This window comes from Mytilus californianus, unplaced genomic scaffold (genome assembly GCF_021869535.1).
Source record: "Mytilus californianus isolate M0D057914Y unplaced genomic scaffold, xbMytCali1.0.p SCAF_12, whole genome shotgun sequence".
NCBI classification, from domain to species: domain Eukaryota; kingdom Metazoa; phylum Mollusca; class Bivalvia; order Mytilida; family Mytilidae; genus Mytilus; species Mytilus californianus.
In genome coordinates, this window is record NW_026262604.1 from 37,975,741 (window position 1) to 37,993,976 (window position 18,236).

The 18,236-nt window shown below is 36.4% G+C and overlaps 1 long non-coding RNA gene across 17 annotated transcripts; it reads left to right on the forward strand.

Moving 5' to 3' along the window:
- The first annotated feature begins 9,903 nt into the window (after positions 1 to 9,903).
- On the forward strand, positions 9,904 to 17,954 carry LOC127721786 (uncharacterized). 17 transcript variants are annotated; one of them, XR_007991453.1, is made up of 9 exons: positions 9,904 to 10,931; positions 11,110 to 11,774; positions 11,952 to 12,167; positions 13,050 to 13,363; positions 13,541 to 13,578; positions 13,933 to 14,248; positions 14,426 to 14,814; positions 14,991 to 15,695; positions 16,579 to 16,874. It is a non-coding gene; the product is annotated as an uncharacterized LOC127721786 (long non-coding RNA). The 17 variants fall into 17 exon arrangements; XR_007991460.1 differs by lacking the exons at positions 13,050 to 13,363; positions 13,541 to 13,578; positions 14,991 to 15,695; positions 16,579 to 16,874 and adding exons at positions 16,226 to 16,540; positions 16,895 to 17,247; positions 17,600 to 17,954 and having other exon boundaries at positions 11,952 to 12,521; XR_007991457.1 differs by lacking the exons at positions 13,050 to 13,363; positions 13,541 to 13,578 and having other exon boundaries at positions 11,952 to 12,521; positions 14,991 to 15,129; positions 15,481 to 15,695.
- Positions 17,955 to 18,236: the final 282 nt, after the last annotated feature.

Genomic DNA, 18,236 nt, shown 5'->3' on the forward strand with positions numbered 1-18,236 from the left:
CTGGTATTTAGTTGCACATGTATGTGTTCTCTCTCTCTGTTTATGACTTTCCATGCAACATTATTCTTATGGTATACCAAAGCCTGCGTTTTGTCTCGCATGAGACCACTCAGAATGCGAGACTCGTGGATGCTAGCTGTGTCTAAAACTTTTACAAGATCTGGATGCTTCATATATTGTATACAGATGCTTATGGTCCGAGTTTCTGTCTTGCATATTTTACATTGGAGTTGTTCATTTCCCCATTTTTATGGTTCAGACTGCTCTAACATAGTTTTTGTGTCCAGTGATATTCTAGTGATTATAAACAACAGGATACGTTCATTTGGTATATGGAATCACTGCAAGGTATATATGTCCGTCAGACATGATTTAATCCGACCTTGAAATGAGTTCATGGATTGCTGATAATGGTTAAATTTTCGTGATTACGTCCGTTTCTCGGAGACTTCAAGCATGTTATAAACTATATATGATGTATTGAATGATTCTAGTGATGACATAACTGTCTCACAGGGTGAATCGGACCTCGATATTTTGTTCATGGTTCAGTAATATATCAACTATGTTGGTTATACTAGTATACAATGATTATATAGGGGTCTCTGTGGTCGAGTGGTTGAATTAGCCGAACAACTGTATCACTATCCTGGCTGTCAACACCGAAGTTGTGAGTTCGAATCACGCAGGTGACGGGTTCACTGGACTCTAATCTTAATTAACAAGGATTGTCAGTTTTCCTACCGAAGGTCGGTGGTTCTCTCTGGGCACTCCGGCTTCCTTCACCAATAAAACTGACTGCAACGAAATAGATCAATAGTGCTGAAGGTGGCGTTAAATACCAATCAATACAATGATTATAAGATATAGATATAAAAAGAAAATGTGGTATGATTGCCAATGAGACAACTCACCACAGGAGACCAAATGACACAGAAATTAACAACTATAGGTTACAGAACGGCCTTCAACCATGTGCAAAGCCCATCCCGCATAGTCAGCTATAAAAGGCCCCGAAATGACTAATGTAAAACAATTCAAACGAGAAAACTGACGGCCTAAATTATGTACAAAATAATGAACGATGTTACACAGCAACAAACGACAACCATTGAATTACAGGCTCCTGACTTGGGACAGGCACATACAGAATGTGGCGGGTTTAAACTCGTTTGAAGGCGCCAACCCTCCCCTAACCTGGGACAGTGGTATAATAGTACAACATTAAAACAAACTAAAAAAATCTGTTGAAAAAGGCTTAACTCGTCGGATGGATACAAATAGAAATACATACAACAAAAACACAGAGTGGACGTCGCGGGTACTTTATACATCCCCACAACAAAAAGACACTAAATACAGATCTGAGAGTACTAACTGTTACTGACAGCTAGTTCAAAGCCAATAACAACTATTAAAAAAAATCCTGCATCTAAGACTAAATGCTAATCTAATGTTGGTCTCATTTTCATGATTCAGTAATCATAGAAAGTTCTCTGTATGTATAGAATACATTTATTTTATAACTGTGTATGGTCAGAAAGTTCTATGTATGTATAGAATAGATTTATTTTATAACTCTGTATGGTGAGAAAATGTCTCTGTATGTATAGAATAAATTGATTTTATAACTCTGTATCGTCAGAAAGTTCTATGTATGTATAGAATAAATTTATTTTATAACTCTGGATGGTCAGACAGTTCTATGAATGTATAGAATAAATTTATTCTATGCATTATTGTAAATAGACAAATTTCACTGAAAGGACAGCTAAGTACATGGCTCAAAATAAATTCATTTCAAAATGTAACAAATTACATCAATATAACAGTTAATTTCCAGAAATACACGCTTTATAGAATAAAATAATTTCAAAATTGCATTTCTCAGGATTTTCAGGGGGAAAAAAAGAAAATTGTTTTTTTCCTGTTTTATTCTACTCTCAGTTAACAGCTGTTTTCTTAGATACTATAAGCACTAGGTCAACTATATTTAGTATATAGAATGATTGTTAGGTGAACAAGTCGGCCTAACAGCGTTCAACTTACCTTATTATAAGTAACGGGTCATTTTTATTTGATGAATACCCTTATTGTTAGTTGTAGATGTCCGCCAAACATAATTCATATGACCTTGACCTCATTTTCACAGCTCGTTGGTCTATGTCAAGTTTTGGAAATTAAGACTTTTTGTAATAGCTTAACTATATTTGGTATATAGAATTATTGAAAGACGTACACGTACGTCTGACAAGGTTCGTCTGTCCTTGACCTCACATTCACAGATCATCAAAAATGTTAAGTTTCTGTTATACCTGTATTAAGACATTTATTTCGAAGACTTTCAACATATAATTTAATCAAAATCAGTTGTGCAGGCAAAAAATGTCCTTGTTTTAACTTCAATTACATTAATATTTTAGGATGATTGTACAATGCAGCAATCTAAATATAAAGTAGAACGAATTTTGTCCATGATTTCTAGTCAACCCTTACAGCTTGTGCGAACTTTTACATTACTAAGCGTTCTTCGTCAGAAGTACTTCAAAATTTGCATGCAGATGGCTAATTGCCTATAAATTCCATGTAATTTAAGAGTATATTCTTGTCGCTTTCCTTAATTTTTAGCTCACCTGGTCCGAATTTAACCATACTTGGCCATAATCATTATAAGGGTATCTAGTTTAAAAAATTTGTCCGATGACCACGCCTCCCAACCATCATGGCCGACATGGTTAAAAATAGAACATAGGGGTAAAATGCAGTTTTTGGTTTAATAAATATCTCTGAAACTAAAGCATTTAGAGCAAATCTGACAGTGTCAAAAATGTTCATCAGATTTAGATTTATCTGCCCTGAAATTTTCAGACGAATCCGACAACCCGTTGTTGGGTTGCTGCCTCTGATTTAGTAATTTTACAGAAATTTTGCAGTTTTTTGTTATTATCTTAGATATCATTATAATATCTAATATCTAATACTATTACATTGTAATTATGATTTTAACCTTATTTTACATGATTTTTAAAGCATCAGTAAATACAGGTGAGCGACACTCTTGAGAGCTTCTAGTTTAAATATTATTTTTATTTACTCGTCACATGCGATCGTTTTATATGGATGTTACACAAAAGGGAAATTTGCAGTACATGCCCAATTTGCGGGTAAATTGAAATCGTAGGCCCGAGAACAAAGTTATTTCGTAGTGCATTTCTTTTAGACAATAAATGAAAATTTTAAAAATCGCACCTGCGCTTTCTCAATAATATTTTTACAGTGCGGTGTACTACTTTTGGGACACATTACATCAAAATTATGGAAAACGTCATCAGCTCTATCTCAAAATATGGACAATTTTATGTTAAGGGGGTCTTGAATTCTTTTGACAGCTTCGGAAATACTAATTTTTAACCCTTTTTAGCTGGACCAAATCACTACTTTACTTTAAAAATTCATGACCAAAATTTGTTTATAGTTTAATTTCAATCCCTGACTTGCTATTTGAGGCATACAACTCGAAGAAATAAATTAGGAAGGAAAATAAAAAAAAAATTGCAAGTAACACACTGTCTACACTAGGGACTATATTTGTCAAAGAACGATAACTGTGTTCTCGGACCAAATATCGGATCCCCAGATTAAGCCGTATGCTCCAAGACAGACGTTTAGACGGTCGTTCTATGGCCATTATAAGAAGACAAAAAATGGTCAAATGGCCGAGTTCAGTGTAACTTGCTAAAACAAAATAGTGAAGAATTTGTTATTAAAAAACATGGATCTTTCATATATAAAATCATAGTATATTAAATCAAATAAGATAAATTCAGATCTTACAGTAAAATCTGCTCATTATTTAACTTAAACTGATAACCTGATAGACACATCGTCGTATGATACCGTCAGTGCGACCTTATAATCTCACAGTCTTTCAATATATTATTCATTTTAATCAGTTAAAACTAGGGATGTTAACTCGGTGAAGATTTACTAATCGAGTACTCGTTGGACTTACCGTGCGATACTCTATACTCTGATTGAAAAATATTATCTTGTCAACTTTGTCTGGGACACGACGATTTCTCAACTTTTTAAGGTAACTAACAGTCCTGCTGATAAAAATTTATGCTCTAGATAACGGTATAGAGGTGGCGGAATGACCAAGTTTAGCTAAAAGTGTAAGCCTTAGAAAAGTGCTCTTGGTCATATATATCCTTCCTCTGTTTGGAGGAATTTTAAATGACAGTTAAACGCAAACATTCGAATCGTATTTCAATGTTTATTATATACTAGTCAACAAAAAAACGATACAAGGCAATGTATTTTCCATATATAATAAAATTGGATACACTGTTCCAAGGTAAATAATTGCCCAATTGGTCTAATTTTTATACATGTAGGGTGTTATTTTCTTATCAAAACCAATGATTTACGGCAAAAACGCGAATTTTTTATCTCGAATTTTTATTTCAAAAATCGTATGTTTTACCAAAAATTTCAAAAATCGATATTAGAACTTACAGTTTAAAACTTAAAATCTTCGAAATTAAGTGCCTACATTTGTCATCATTTTCCGCAAAATAAATTTGACCTCCGTGTTCAATAACTCGGTATTTTCTAACTTTCAAATTTGGTCAGATTTTTTTAATCATATGCCTTTGTTTTTAAATGCATGTTTTTCATTGGATAGTTTAACAGTTTTTCCTATTGATTATATTTATGATTAATTGTAGTTCAAACTTGTGTATCGTTTCTTTTGTTGACTAGTATATTTGATTAATATTTAATTTCCCGGGAGGCGCTTTCTATAAAAATATTTTTTGTTTAAGCTTAAGAAAGCAACACTATTTTAACAGGAAACCGATTAGTCGGAGTATCATTTTGGTAATCGATACTCGGTACTACCGAGCGATACTCGAGTACTCGTTGACATCCCTAGTTAAAACAGGTCATCGTCCGCTTTTGTATAATAAATTAGTTTTCAAGAATTAATGCTTATTTTTTCAATTGTAAAAGAATGATAGTTATGGTACGATCTAGAGTAAATTTCTTAGTATTGGATGAGTGGAATTCGAACATGTCGTTGCATTGGTGACCTAACTTATAGTTTACACTGAACCTTATGAGAAAACCTAATCCCATCTTCCTTGTAATTATTTAGTCGTTTTTGGAAGCAACCGAAATCATCATTTTGTTGGGTCGTGTTGCTCAGTCTTCAATTTTCAATGTTATGATTTGTAGACTGTCGTATGTCATTTGGTAGGTTTTTTTGCCATGAAGTTGTCAGTTGGTCTTCGACTTACGAGTTTGAATATCCTTTAATGGTATCTTCCGCACCCCTTTTGAGGTTTGCAGAATTAGCTTTTAGATTATGAATCAAGATTTATGAACAAAGTTTAGGAGACAGAAATATATCTTTGAATCAATCATTTTCAATAACATGAAATCCACGAAACCATGAAATTTGTTGACTCAATATATTCGAAGTGCATGTTGTACATGTGTGCATAGATAAGAAGTGCAAACCACGTAATAAAACTTATGTGTTGTTAAGATAATGTCATTGAACGATGTAGTTTTAGCTTGTTTTATCGTTGGATTTTACAATAATGTGCATCGTAAGTCTTTTAATATTAACAAAATACAATGAATTTCCGTATCGATTTTAATTTCATTTAAACAAGATAAAACTGTTGTACGGTCGCAGATTATGTTAGAGAAAAAGTTAAAAGTACATTTTAGCGCAGACATTATAGCTCATTTTAGCGAAACTTACCTGGTTGGATAAAACTCAGTAATCTTAAACCGTGAACAGTAATGGAGGCTGGCATTGATAATTTCAGTTTTTGCTAAAATTGGTTAACAAATTGGCGCTAAAATGGGCTATACGTTGGCGCTAAATATCCTCCGCCAGAAAAGACTACATAGAAATATTTGGTTTTATTATTCACCTGAATTTGCTTTTCAATCTAAACAAGACGAGGAGAACGAACATTTCCTATCACAATATCAAGATCCCGTTACACGTAGGTTCACTGGGATATAATGTCAATTAAACATTTGAGATAACTTTTTTACTTTTAGTGCCGTATTTTTATTTACATTATATTTGTTAGCCTATAGTCTTCTGTCTTAATATTATTAAAATGCACTATTATACCAAGACTTAATTTCTGTCGCTCAAATGGGCATTTATAATTTCATTTTTTGTTGAAATTGGTTAACAAATTGGCACTAAAATGGGCTATACGTAATCGCTAAAACGTCCGACTTTTTTTCTCTCATTAAAAATGTCCTATTAATGCGCTAAAATGTCCTCCGCCATGTAGAATACATACAAAAACTGGGTTTTATTATTCATCAGAATAAAACATGTGGCAAATTTATATCAATCCAACCGCAATATCAGGTAAGCAATACAATATTTCAAGACGTAAATAAACTCTTTCATAGATACCTGGATTGGAATTTTGTATAAAGTTGATTTAGATTGCTATAAAAACTACTAACAAGTATTAAAAAGCTTACAATGTTACTTGAACAGACCCATTCAATGAGTATTTGTTAACAGCCCCTCCTCCCACACCGCCCCCTTCCCCCCAAAGGAAAATGAAAACCAAATTAACAACCTTTATACATTCGTCCAACTTTTATACATTCTGATTTAAATAAAGATCTCTCAGACTGGTTCCTTATGCTTATATATTCGACGAGTAAGCGAGTTACGATAGATCTGAACTCTAATCAGATTGACTTTCTTATAATAAAATTCTACTAGAACACACCCGCGACATCGCAGGTCCGTGACTGAATTAAACTTCCTATGCCTTATTTTTAGCCTGGATTTTTAGTATTATGACGGTACATATGCACTGCACACTTTTGGATATCTTCTCAATATGATAATTATTCTTTCATTTTTAGAAATCATTTGGTATAAAATGTGTTTCAATATCTCCAAAAGTTACACCTGAAAAAAAGGAACTGCTTTGTATAAAAAGGTGCTATTGTCAGTATGTTCTCATGCTGGATGGCGCTATTGTTAGTATGCTCTCATGCTAGGCGGTACTATTGTCAGTACGATCCCATGCTGGGCGGTGCATTTGTCAGTACGATCTCAAGCTGGTCTGTACTATTTCAGTAGGATATCATGCTGGTCTGTACTATTGTCAGTATGATCTCATGCTGGGCGGGTTCTATTGTTAGTATGATCTCATGCTAGGCTGTACTATTGTTAGTACGATCTCATGCGGGGCGGGCTTTTGCCAGTACCGCACTATAATATCATGCTGGGCCTCTTATAGTGGTTCTACCTTCTGAATTTTATATTTATGCGGTAATTGAAAGTAGCCAATGAAAAGATACGTTTGATGCAGTTATCTTCTCATTATTTCAGTATGTGGAGCAGGACAGGCTTGTTTGTCATGTACCGGAATACAAAAAAGTTCTGATTGTCAACACGTAGCAAATTTTACAAACGATGAGGTATGGATAATTATATGACAATGAGTTATGAATGATGTGTCAATGAAGAAGGGTAGGAATGATATTTCACTGACGAAGGGTATGAATGATATGTCAATAACAATGAGGTATAGATGATATGTCAATGACGATATGGTATAAATAATATGTCAATGATGAGGGGTATGGAAGATATGTAAATGATGAGGGGTATGGATAGTATGTCAATGACAATGAGGTATGGATGATATGTCAATAACGAGGGGTATGGATGATGTGTCAATGATGATTGGGTATGAATAATATGTCAATTACGATTGGGGTATGAATGATATGTCAATGATGGCGTGGTATAGATGATATGTAAATGAAGAGGGGTATGGATGCTTTGTCAATGACGATTGGGTATAAATGATAAGTCAATAATGAGGGGTATATATGATACGTCAATGACGAAAAGGGTTTGGATGATATGTCAATGACGTTTGGATAATGGATGAAATGTCAATGACGAATTGGGTATGGTTGATGTCAATGACAATCTGGTATGGATGGTATGTCAATGACAATGAGATATGGATGATATGTCAATGACGACGAGGGGTATGAATGATACATCCATGACAATGATATATGGATGATATAGTTCTGCATTTTAAAAATAGAAAATTGTAAGTCTATTGTCAAGGGTGCTTATTAGAATTAAATTAAGGGTTTGTCAGTGCACAACGTGTCTTTCGTAATACATAATTGAACTATGATAATCTGTTGAGGAAACACAAATATGTTTTACTTAAGTTCTAGTAATGACGATATCACGGGCTTATTTTATTATTCAAGCACACTTATTATATGTATTTTACCCAGGTATTTTACTTGAATCACATATTTTTTCATTTTTATTTTTGCAATCTGTATCTGTATCTTTATATATTTCGCCAATATAGGCACACCTTCAGTACGAAGTTATTATATCCAATAGAATAATAATAAAGTCTGTACACTATACAAGTATGTCAATATATTCCTCCACCAGTAAAACACATTAAGTCTTACTTGTGAAATTTAAAATATTTTTTTCTTTTGAATAATAATTTACAGTCCACGCACAACTAATACTTAGCTAAATTTGATTTCCTTAAGTTTTTCTGTCCTGTGTTTAGGAGCTTATACCTTTGCATATGTAGGTTATATATAAGTGTTCTACAATCAGGTTTAACATGCAAGCTAATAAAGCTACATAAATCACTAGTTTGAGTGCAGGCACAGAATTTAACAAGGTAGTAAGGGTTGATTATCACATGGATTAAGTTTACATCCAAACAAATGTTAAATAGTTCTAACATTCTAAGACACTGCTCACGTATTAATTTCAGACGATTTTCTCTTTCCGGTTTTAGTGGAGTACATGAGATTAGGAAGTGTTCTATAGTTTCGTCCTCTTTATTACAGATTTTACAGGTAGAGGTACCTCACATTTGTTGAATTTGGCTCTATTTGATTATAGTATGTAATTTTCTTTTGCGATTTTTGTTCTGATAGGTATTCTGTTGATGTCTCTGCAGTTTGAGGTGTTTGTTGTAAGGATTGGGTGGATTGCTTTGATCTTATAGGCACCTGCTATGTGTTGTAAACTTGAATAACCCTCAGAGTTGTTATTCATCTTTTCACTCCAGTATGTATAAATTTTCCTTTAATAAGATTTTTCCATTGGAATTTTCCAAGAGGATATGTTAAGAATTTCTGGCAGTCGGGCAAATCATATTTTAGGCATATTTTTTTTACTTCTATAAACCAGCTTGTACTTGTATGTGATTTTAATTGTAGCTGTCTTAAGCTTTCTGTCAATCTCCATTCAACTGATATTTTGTTGGCTGTAGTGATGTTTTCAAAAAGTGTTAGAGCTTTAAGGTGTATTTCAGCTTCAATTGGTAGCATTCCACTTAATATGTATATGGCCGGGTCAGCTGTTTGTTGAGGCAATGAGAGTATATGTTTTATAATTTTCTATGGAATTGGTGGATAGTTTCAAAAATGCTGCCTGTCGGGAGTAGTATTCCAAACCATAAGTCAGAATAGGCATTATATATGTATTTAAAAGAGTTATTACTGTTTCAGGATTTAGCCCATTCCTCCCATGCAAGTCTGAACCCATTAGGCTGTATAATGATCGTCTTACTTTCTTGATGTTTTCGTCTATGTGAATTTTAAAAGGCATTAAGTAATGTTCGCGACTATAGATTAGTTCCCAAATTCAGGATTTGTTTTGAATACTGTTGATGGAGGCAGAAATGCAATCAAATCTCGAAGATTAAAATAATTTACACCTTACAAAATCAACAGGTATGAATCTATTTGTATTTAATTGAAAAACTGCATTATTCATACGTAGTATATAGTTTTAGAAAAGGATTCACTGTACATGTACTTTGTATGACCAGGCTGAAGCTAGCGAACAATAACTAGCGAACAATAAGCCAGCGAACAATAAGGCGATATATCTAAAAACCGAAAAAATGAATAAGACAGCAACGGCCGTTAAATGAAAAATATTTAAACAGGCAGAAATTCCGTCCAAATATTGCAATTTCAACTCTATCATGAAATGGTATTTATCCCATCCATTGATAAAACAAGTCGCATCTCTTTTTAGTCTAATATTCAGTACCACAGTAAATCTGCATCTGTCAACGGATTATTTGTAGGTGTAAAACCACCAATGCACCCACTTCCATTTAGTACGTATGTAAAAGTAGTCCTTCCCTGTAAAATACAGCACCTTTGATGTCATTGTTTAATTGAACTAAGATACACATTTGCAGAAATGGGGGTTGGCCTATTCCATGGCTTCTTGAGAAAAATAATGAGGGGTGTCACGGGGTATGACTATATAGGTCTTGTAGAGGAGAAACAGGCGCATCTTTTGCGCAAGGTATCGAAGGGCGCTATGTTCAAAAATCTGAAACTAGAGCTCAAAATTTGAAAAAAAAAAATTGTTAAAAACAGGGGGGTTGGCCTATTCCATGGTTTCTAGAGAAAAAATAATGAGGGGTGTCACGGGGTATGACTATATAGGTCTTGTAGAGGAGAAACAGGCGCATCTTTTGCGCAAGGTATTGAAGGGCGCTATGTTCAAAAATCTGAAACTAGAGCTCAAAATTTGAAATTTTTTTGTTAAAAAAAGGGGAAATGGCCTATTCCATGGCTTCTAGAGAAAAATAATGAGGGGTGTCACGGGGTATGACTATATAAGTCTTGTAGAGGAGAAACAGGCGCATCTTTTGCGCAAGGTATCGAAGGGCGCTATGTTCAAAAATCTGAAACTAGAGCTCAAAATTTGAAAAAAAAAATTGTTAAAAACAGGGGGGTTGGCCTATTCCATGGTTTCTAGAGAAAAAATAATGAGGGATGTCACGGGGTATGACTATATAGGTCTTGTAGAGGAGAAACAGGCGCATCTCTTGCGCAAGGTATTGAAGGGCGCTATGTTCGAAAATCTGAAACTAAAGCTCAAAATTTGAAAAAAAAAATTGTTAAAAACAGGGGGTTGGCCTATTCAATGGCTTCTAGGGAAAAATAATGAGGGGTGTCACGGGGTATGACTATATAGGTCTTGTAGAAGAGAAACAGGCGCATATTTTGCGCAAGGTATCGAAGGGCGCTATGTTCAAAAATCTGAAACTAGAGCTCAAAATTTGAAAAAAAAATGTTAAAAACAGGGGGGTTGGCCTATTCAATGGCTTCTACAGAAAAAAATGAGGGGTGTCACGGGGTATGACAATATAGGTCTTGTAGAAGAGAAACAGGCGCATCTCTTGCGCAAGGTTTCGAAGGGCGCTATGTTCAAAAATCTGAAACTAGAGCTAAAATTTGAAAAAAATTGTTAAATACAGGGGGGTTGGCCTAGTCCATGGCTTCTAGAGAAAAATAATGAGGGGTGTCACGGGGTATGACTATAAAGGTCTTGTAGAGGAGAAACAGGCGCATCTCGTGCGCAAGGTATCGAAGGGCGCTATGTTCAAAAATCTGAAATTAGAGCTCAAAATTTGAAAAAAATTGTTAAAACAGGGGGGTTGGCCTATTCCATGGTTTCTAGAGAAAAATAATGAGGGATGTCACGGGGTATGTCTATATAGGTCTTGTAGAGGAGAAACAGGCGCATCTTTTGCGCAAGGTATCGAAGGGCGCTATGTTCAAAAATCTGAAACTAGAGCTCAAAATTTGAAAAAAAAGTGTTAAAAACAGGGGGGTTGGCCTATTCCATGGCTTCTAGAGAAAAATAATGAGGAGTGTCACGGGGTATGACTATATAGGTCTTGTAGAAGAGAAACAGGCGCATCTTTTGCGCAAGGTATCGAAGCGCGCTATGTTAAAAAATCTGAAACTAGAGCTCAAAATTTGAAAAAAAAATGTTAAAAACAGGGGGGTTGGCCTATTCCATGGCTTCTAGAGAAAAATAATGAGGGGTGTCACGGGGTATTACTATATAGGCCTTGTAGAGGAGAAACAGGCGCATCTTTTGCGCAAGCTATTGAAGGGCGCTATGTTCAAAAATCTGAAACTAGAGCTCAAAATTTGAAAAAAAAATTGTTAAAAACAGGGGGGTTGGCATATTCCGTGGCTTCCACAGAAAAATAATGAGGGGTGTCACGGGGTATGACTATATAGGTCTTGTAGAGGAGAAACAGGCGCATCTTTTGCGCAAGGTATCGAAGGGTGCTATGTTAAAAAATCTGAAACTAGAGCTCAAAATTTGAAAAAAAATTGTTAAAAACAGGGGGAATGGCCTATTCCATGGCTTCTAGAGAAAAATAATGAGGGGTGTCACGGGGTAAGACTATATAGGTCTTGTAGAAGAGAAACAAGCGCATCTTTTGCGCAAGGTAACGAAGGGCACTATGTTCAAAAATCTGAAACTAGAGCTCAAAATTTGAAAAAAAAAATATTAAAAACAGGGGGTTAGCCTATTCCATGGCTTCTAGAGAAAAATAATGAAGGATGTCACGGGGTATGACTATATAGGTCTTGTAGAGGAGAAACAGGCGCATCTCTTGCGCAAGGTATTGAAGGGTGCTATGTTCAAAAATCTGAAACTAGAGCTCCAAATTTGAAAAAAAAAATTGTTAAAAACAGGGTGTTGGCCTATTCAATGCTTCTAGGGAAAAATAATGAGGGGTGTCACGGGGTATGACTATATAGGTCTTGTAGAAGAGAAACAGGCGCATCTCTTGCTCAAGGTTTCGAAAGGCGCTATGTTCAAAAATCTGAAACTAGAGCTCAAATTTGAAAAAAAAATGTTAAAAACAGGGGGGTTGGCCTATTCCATGGCTTCTACAGAAAAATAATGAGGGGTGTCACGGGGTATGACAATATAGGTCTTGTAGAAGAGAAACAGGCGCATCTCTTGCGCAAGGTATCGAAGGGTGCTATGTTCAAAAATCTGAAACTAGAGCTCAAAATTTGAAAAAAATTGTTACAAACAGGGGGTTAGCCTATTCCATGGCTTCTAGAGAAAAAAATTTAGGGGTGTCACGGGGTATGCCTATATAGGTCTTGTAGAGGAGAAACAGGCGTATCTCTTGCGCAAGGTATCGAAGGGCGCTATGTTCAAAAATCTGAAACTAGAGCTCAAAATTTGAAAAAAAGTGTTAAAAACAGGGGGGTTGGCCTATTCCATGGCTTCTAGAGAAAAATAATGAGGGGTGTCACGGAGTATGACTATATAGGTCTTGTAGAAGAGAAACAGGCGCATCTCTTGTGCGAGGTATCGAACGGCGCTATGTTCAAAAATCTGAAACTAGAGCTCAAAATTTGAAAAAAAGTGTTAAAAACAGGGGGGTTGGCCTATTCCATGGCTTCTAGAGAAAAATAATGAGGGGTGTCACGGAGTATGACTATATAGGTCTTGTAGAAGAGAAACAGGCGCATCTCTTGTGCGAGGTATCGAACGGCGCTATGTTCAAAAATATGAAACTAGAGCTCAAAATTTGAAAAAAAATTGTTAAAAACACGGGGGTTGGCCTATTCCATGGTTTCTAGAGAAAAATAATGAGGGGTGTCACGGGGTATGACTATATAGGTCTTGTAGAGGAGAAACAGGCGCATCTTTTGCTCAAGGTATCAAAGGGCGCTATGTTCAAAAATCTGAAACTAGAGCTCAAAATTTGAAAAAAAATTGTTAAAAAAAGGGGAAATGGCCTATTCCATGGCTTCTAGAGAAAAATAATGAGGGGTGTCACAGGGTATGACTATATAAGTCTTGTAGAGGAGAAACAGGCGCATCTTTTGCGCAAGGTATCGAAGGGCGCTATGTTCAAAAATCTGAAACTAGAGCTCAAAATTTAAAAAAAATAATTAAAAAAACAGGGGGTTGGCCTATTGCATGGCTTCTAGAGAAAAATAAGGAGGGATGTCACGGGTTATGACTATATAGGTCTTGTAGAGGAGAAAAAGGCGCATCTCTTGCGCAAGGTATCGAAGGGCGCTATGTTCAAAAATCTGAAACTAGAGCTCAAAATTTGAAAAAAAATTGTTAAAAACAGGGGGAATGGCCTATTCCATGGTTTCTAAAGAAAAATAATGAGGGGTGTCACGGGGTATGACTATATAGGTCTTGTAGAGGAGAAACAGGCGCATCTTTTGCGCAAGGTATCGAAGCGCGCTTTGTTCAAAAATCTGAAACTAGAGCTCAAAATTTGAAAAAAAATTGTTAAAAACAGGGGGGTTGGCCTATTCCATGGTTTCTAGAAAAAAATAATGAGTGGTGTCACGGGGTATGACTATATAGGTCTTGTAGAGGAGAAACAGGCGCATCTTTTGCGCAAGGTATTGAAGGGCGCTATGTTCAAAAATCTGAAACTAGAGCTCAAAATTTGAAAAAAAAATTGTTAAAAACAGGGGGTTGGCCTATTCAATGGCTTCTAGGGAAAAATAATGAAGGGTGTCACGGGGTATGGCTATATAGGTCTTGTAGAAGAGAAACAGGCGCATCTTTTGCGCAAGGTATCGAAGGGCGCTATGTTCAAAAATCTGAAACTAGAGCTCAAAATTTGAAAAAAAATGTTAAAAACAGGGGGGTTGGCCTATTCCATGGCTTCTACAGAAAAATAATGAGGGGTGTCACGGGGTATGACAATATAGGTCTTGTAGAAGAGAAACAGGCACATCTCTTGCGCAAGGTTTTGAAGGGCGCTATGTTAAAAAATCTGAAACTAGAGCTCAAAATTTGAAAAAAATTGTTAAAAACAGGGGGTTGGCCTATTCCTTGGTTTCTAGAGAAAAATAATGAGGGGTGTCACGGGGTATGTCTATATAGGTCTTGTAGAAGAGAAACAGGCGCATCTTTTGCGCAAGGTATCGATTGGCGCTATGTTCAAAAATCTGAAACTAGAGCTCAAAATTTGAAAAAAAATGTTAAAAACAGGGGGGTTGGCCTATTCCATGGCTTCTAGAGAAAAATAATGAGGGGTGTCACGGGGTTTGACTATATAGGCCTTGTAGAGGAAAAACAGGCGCATCTCTTGCGCAAGGTATCGAAGGGCGCTATGTTCAAAAATCTGAAACTAGAGCTCAAAATTTGAAAAATAAATTGTTAAAAACAGGGGGTTGGCCTATTCCATGGCTTCCACAGAAAAATAATGAGGGGTGTCACGGGGTATGACTATAAAGGTCTTGTAGAGGAGAAACAGGCGCATCTTTTGCGCAAGGTATCGAAGGGCGCTATGTTCAAAAATCTGAAACTAGAGCTCAAAATTTGAAAAAAATTTGTTAAAAACAGGGGGTTGGCCTATTCCATGGCTTCTAGAGAAAAATAATGAGGGGTGTCACGGGGTATGACAATATAGGTCTTGTAGAAGAGAAACAGGCGCATCTCTTGCGCAAGGTTTTGAAGGGCGCTATGTTAAAAAATCTGAAACTAGAGCTCAAAATTTGAAAAAATTGTTAAAAACAGGGGGGTTGGCCTATTCCTTGGTTTCTAGAGAAAAATAATGAGGGGTGTCACGGGGTATGTCTATATAGGTCTTGTAGAAGAGAAACAGGCGCATCTTTTGCGCAAGGTATCAAAGGGCGCTATGTTCAAAAATCTGAAACTAGAGCTCAAAATTTGAAAAAAAAATGTTAAAAACAGGGGGGTTGGCCTATTCCATGGCTTCTAGAGAAAAATAATGAGGGGTGTCACGGGGTTTGACTATATAGGCCTTGTAGAGGAGAAAAAGGCGCATCTTTTGCGCAAGGTATCGAAGGGCGGTATGTTCAAAAATCTGAAACTAGAGCTCAAAATTAAAAAAAAATAATTAAAAAAACAGGGGGTTGGCCTATTGCATGGCTTCTAGAGAAAAATAAGGAGGGATGTCACGGGTTATGACTATATAGGTCTTGTAGAGGAGAAAAAGGCGCATCTCTTGCGCAAGGTATCGAAGGGCGCTATGTTCAAAAATCTGAAACTAGAGCTCAAAATTTGAAAAAAAATGGTTAAAAACAGGGGGAATGGCCTATTCCATGGTTTCTAAAGAAAAATAATGAGGGGTGTCACGGGATATGACTATATAGGTCTTGTAGAGGAGAAACAGGCGCATCTTTTGCGCAAGGTATCGATTGGCGCTATGTTCAAAAATCTGAAACTAGAGCTCAAAATTTGAAAAAAAATGTTAAAAACAGGGGGGTTGGCCTATTTCATGGCTTCCACAGAAAAATAATGAGGGGTGTCACGGTGTATGACTATATAGGTCTTGTAGAGGAGAACCAGGCGCATCTTTTGCGCAAGGTATCGAAGGGCGCTATGTTCAAAAATCTGAAACTAGAGCTCAAAATTTGAAAAAAAAAATATGAAAAACAGGGGGTTGGCCTATTGCATGGCTTCTAGAGAAAAATAAGGAGGGATGTCACGGGGTTTGACTATATAGGTCTTGTAGAGGAGAAACAGGCGCATCTTTTGCGCAAGGTATCGAAGCGCGCTATGTTCAAAAATCTGAAACTAGAGCTCAAAATTTGAAAAAAAATGTTAAAAACAGGGGGGTTGGCCTATTCCATGGCTTCTATAGAAAAATAATGAGGGGTGTCACGGGGTATGACAATATAGGTCTTGTAGAGGAGAAACAGGCGCATCTCTTGCGCAAGGTATCGAAGGGCGCTATGTTCAAAAATCTGAAACTAGAGCTCAAAATTTGAAAAATAAATTGTTAAAAACAGGGGGTTGGCCTATTCCATGGCTTCCACAGAAAAATAATGAGGGGTGTCACGGTGTATGACTATATAGGTCTTGTAGAGGAGAAACAGGCGCATCTTTTGCGCAAGGTATCGAAGGGCGCTATGTTCAAAAATCTGAAACTAGAGCTCAAAATTTGAAAAAAAAAATATGAAAAACAGGGGGTTGGCCTATTGCATGGCTTCTAGAGAAAAATAAGGAGGGATGTCACCGGGTTTGACTATATAGGTCTTGTAGAAGAGAAATAGGCGCATCTTTTGCGCAAGGTATCGATTGGCGCTATGTTCAAAAATCTGAAACTAGAGCTCAAAATTTGAAAAAAAATGTTAAAAACAGGGGGGTTGGCCTATTCCATGGCTTCTAGAGAAAAATAATGAGGGGTGTCACGGGGTTTGACTATATAGGCCTTGTAGAAGAGAAACAGGCGCATCTTTTGCGCAAGGTATCGAAGGGCGCTATGTTCAAAAATCTGAAACTAGAGCTAAAAATTTGAAAAATAAATTGTTAAAAACAGGGGGTTGGCCTATTCCATGGCTTCCACAGAAAAATAATGAGGGGTGTCACGGGGTATGACTATATAGGTCTTGTAGAGGAGAAACAGGCGCATCTTTTGCGCAAGGTATCGAAGGGCGCTATGTTCAAAAATCTGAAACTAGAGCTCAAAATTTGAAAAAAATTTGTTAAAAACAGGGGGTTGGCCTATTCCATGGCTTCTAGAGAAAAATAATGAGGGGTGTCACGGGGTATGACAATAAAGGTCTTGTAGAAGAGAAACAGGCGCATCTCTTGCGCAAGGTTTTGAAGGGCGCTATGTTAAAAAATCTGAAACTAGAGCTCAAAATTTGAAAAAAATTGTTAAAAACAGGGGGGTTGGCCTATTCCTTGGTTTCTAGAGAAAAATAATGAATGGTGTCACGGGGTATGTCTATATAGGTCTTGTAGAAGAGAAACAGGCGCATCTTTTGCGCAAGGTATCGATTGGCGCTATGTTCAAAAATCTGAAACTAGAGCTCAAAATTTGAAAAAAAAATGTTAAAAACAGGGGGGTTGGCCTATTCCATGGCTTCTAGAGAAAAATAATGAGGGGTGTCACGGGGTTTGACTATATAGGCCTTGTAGAGGAGAAAAAGGCGCATCTTTTGCGCAAGGTATCGAAGGGCGGTATGTTCAAAAATCTGAAACTAGAGCTCAAAATTTAAAAAAAATAATTAAAAAAACAGGGGGTTGGCCTATTGCATGGCTTCTAGAGAAAAATAAGGAGGGATGTCACGGGTTATGACTATATAGGTCTTGTAGAGGAGAAAAAGGCGCATCTCTTGCGCAAGGTATCGAAGGGCGCTATGTTCAAAAATCTGAAACTAAAGCTCAAAATTTGAAAAAAAATGGTTAAAAACAGGGGGAATGGCCTATTCCATGGTTTCTAAAGAAAAATAATGAGGGGTGTCACTGGATATGACTATATAGGTCTTGTAGAGGAGAAACAGGCGCATCTTTTGCGCAAGGTATCGATTGGCGCTATGTTCAAAAATCTGAAACTAGAGCTCAAAATTTGAAAAAAAAATGTTAAAAA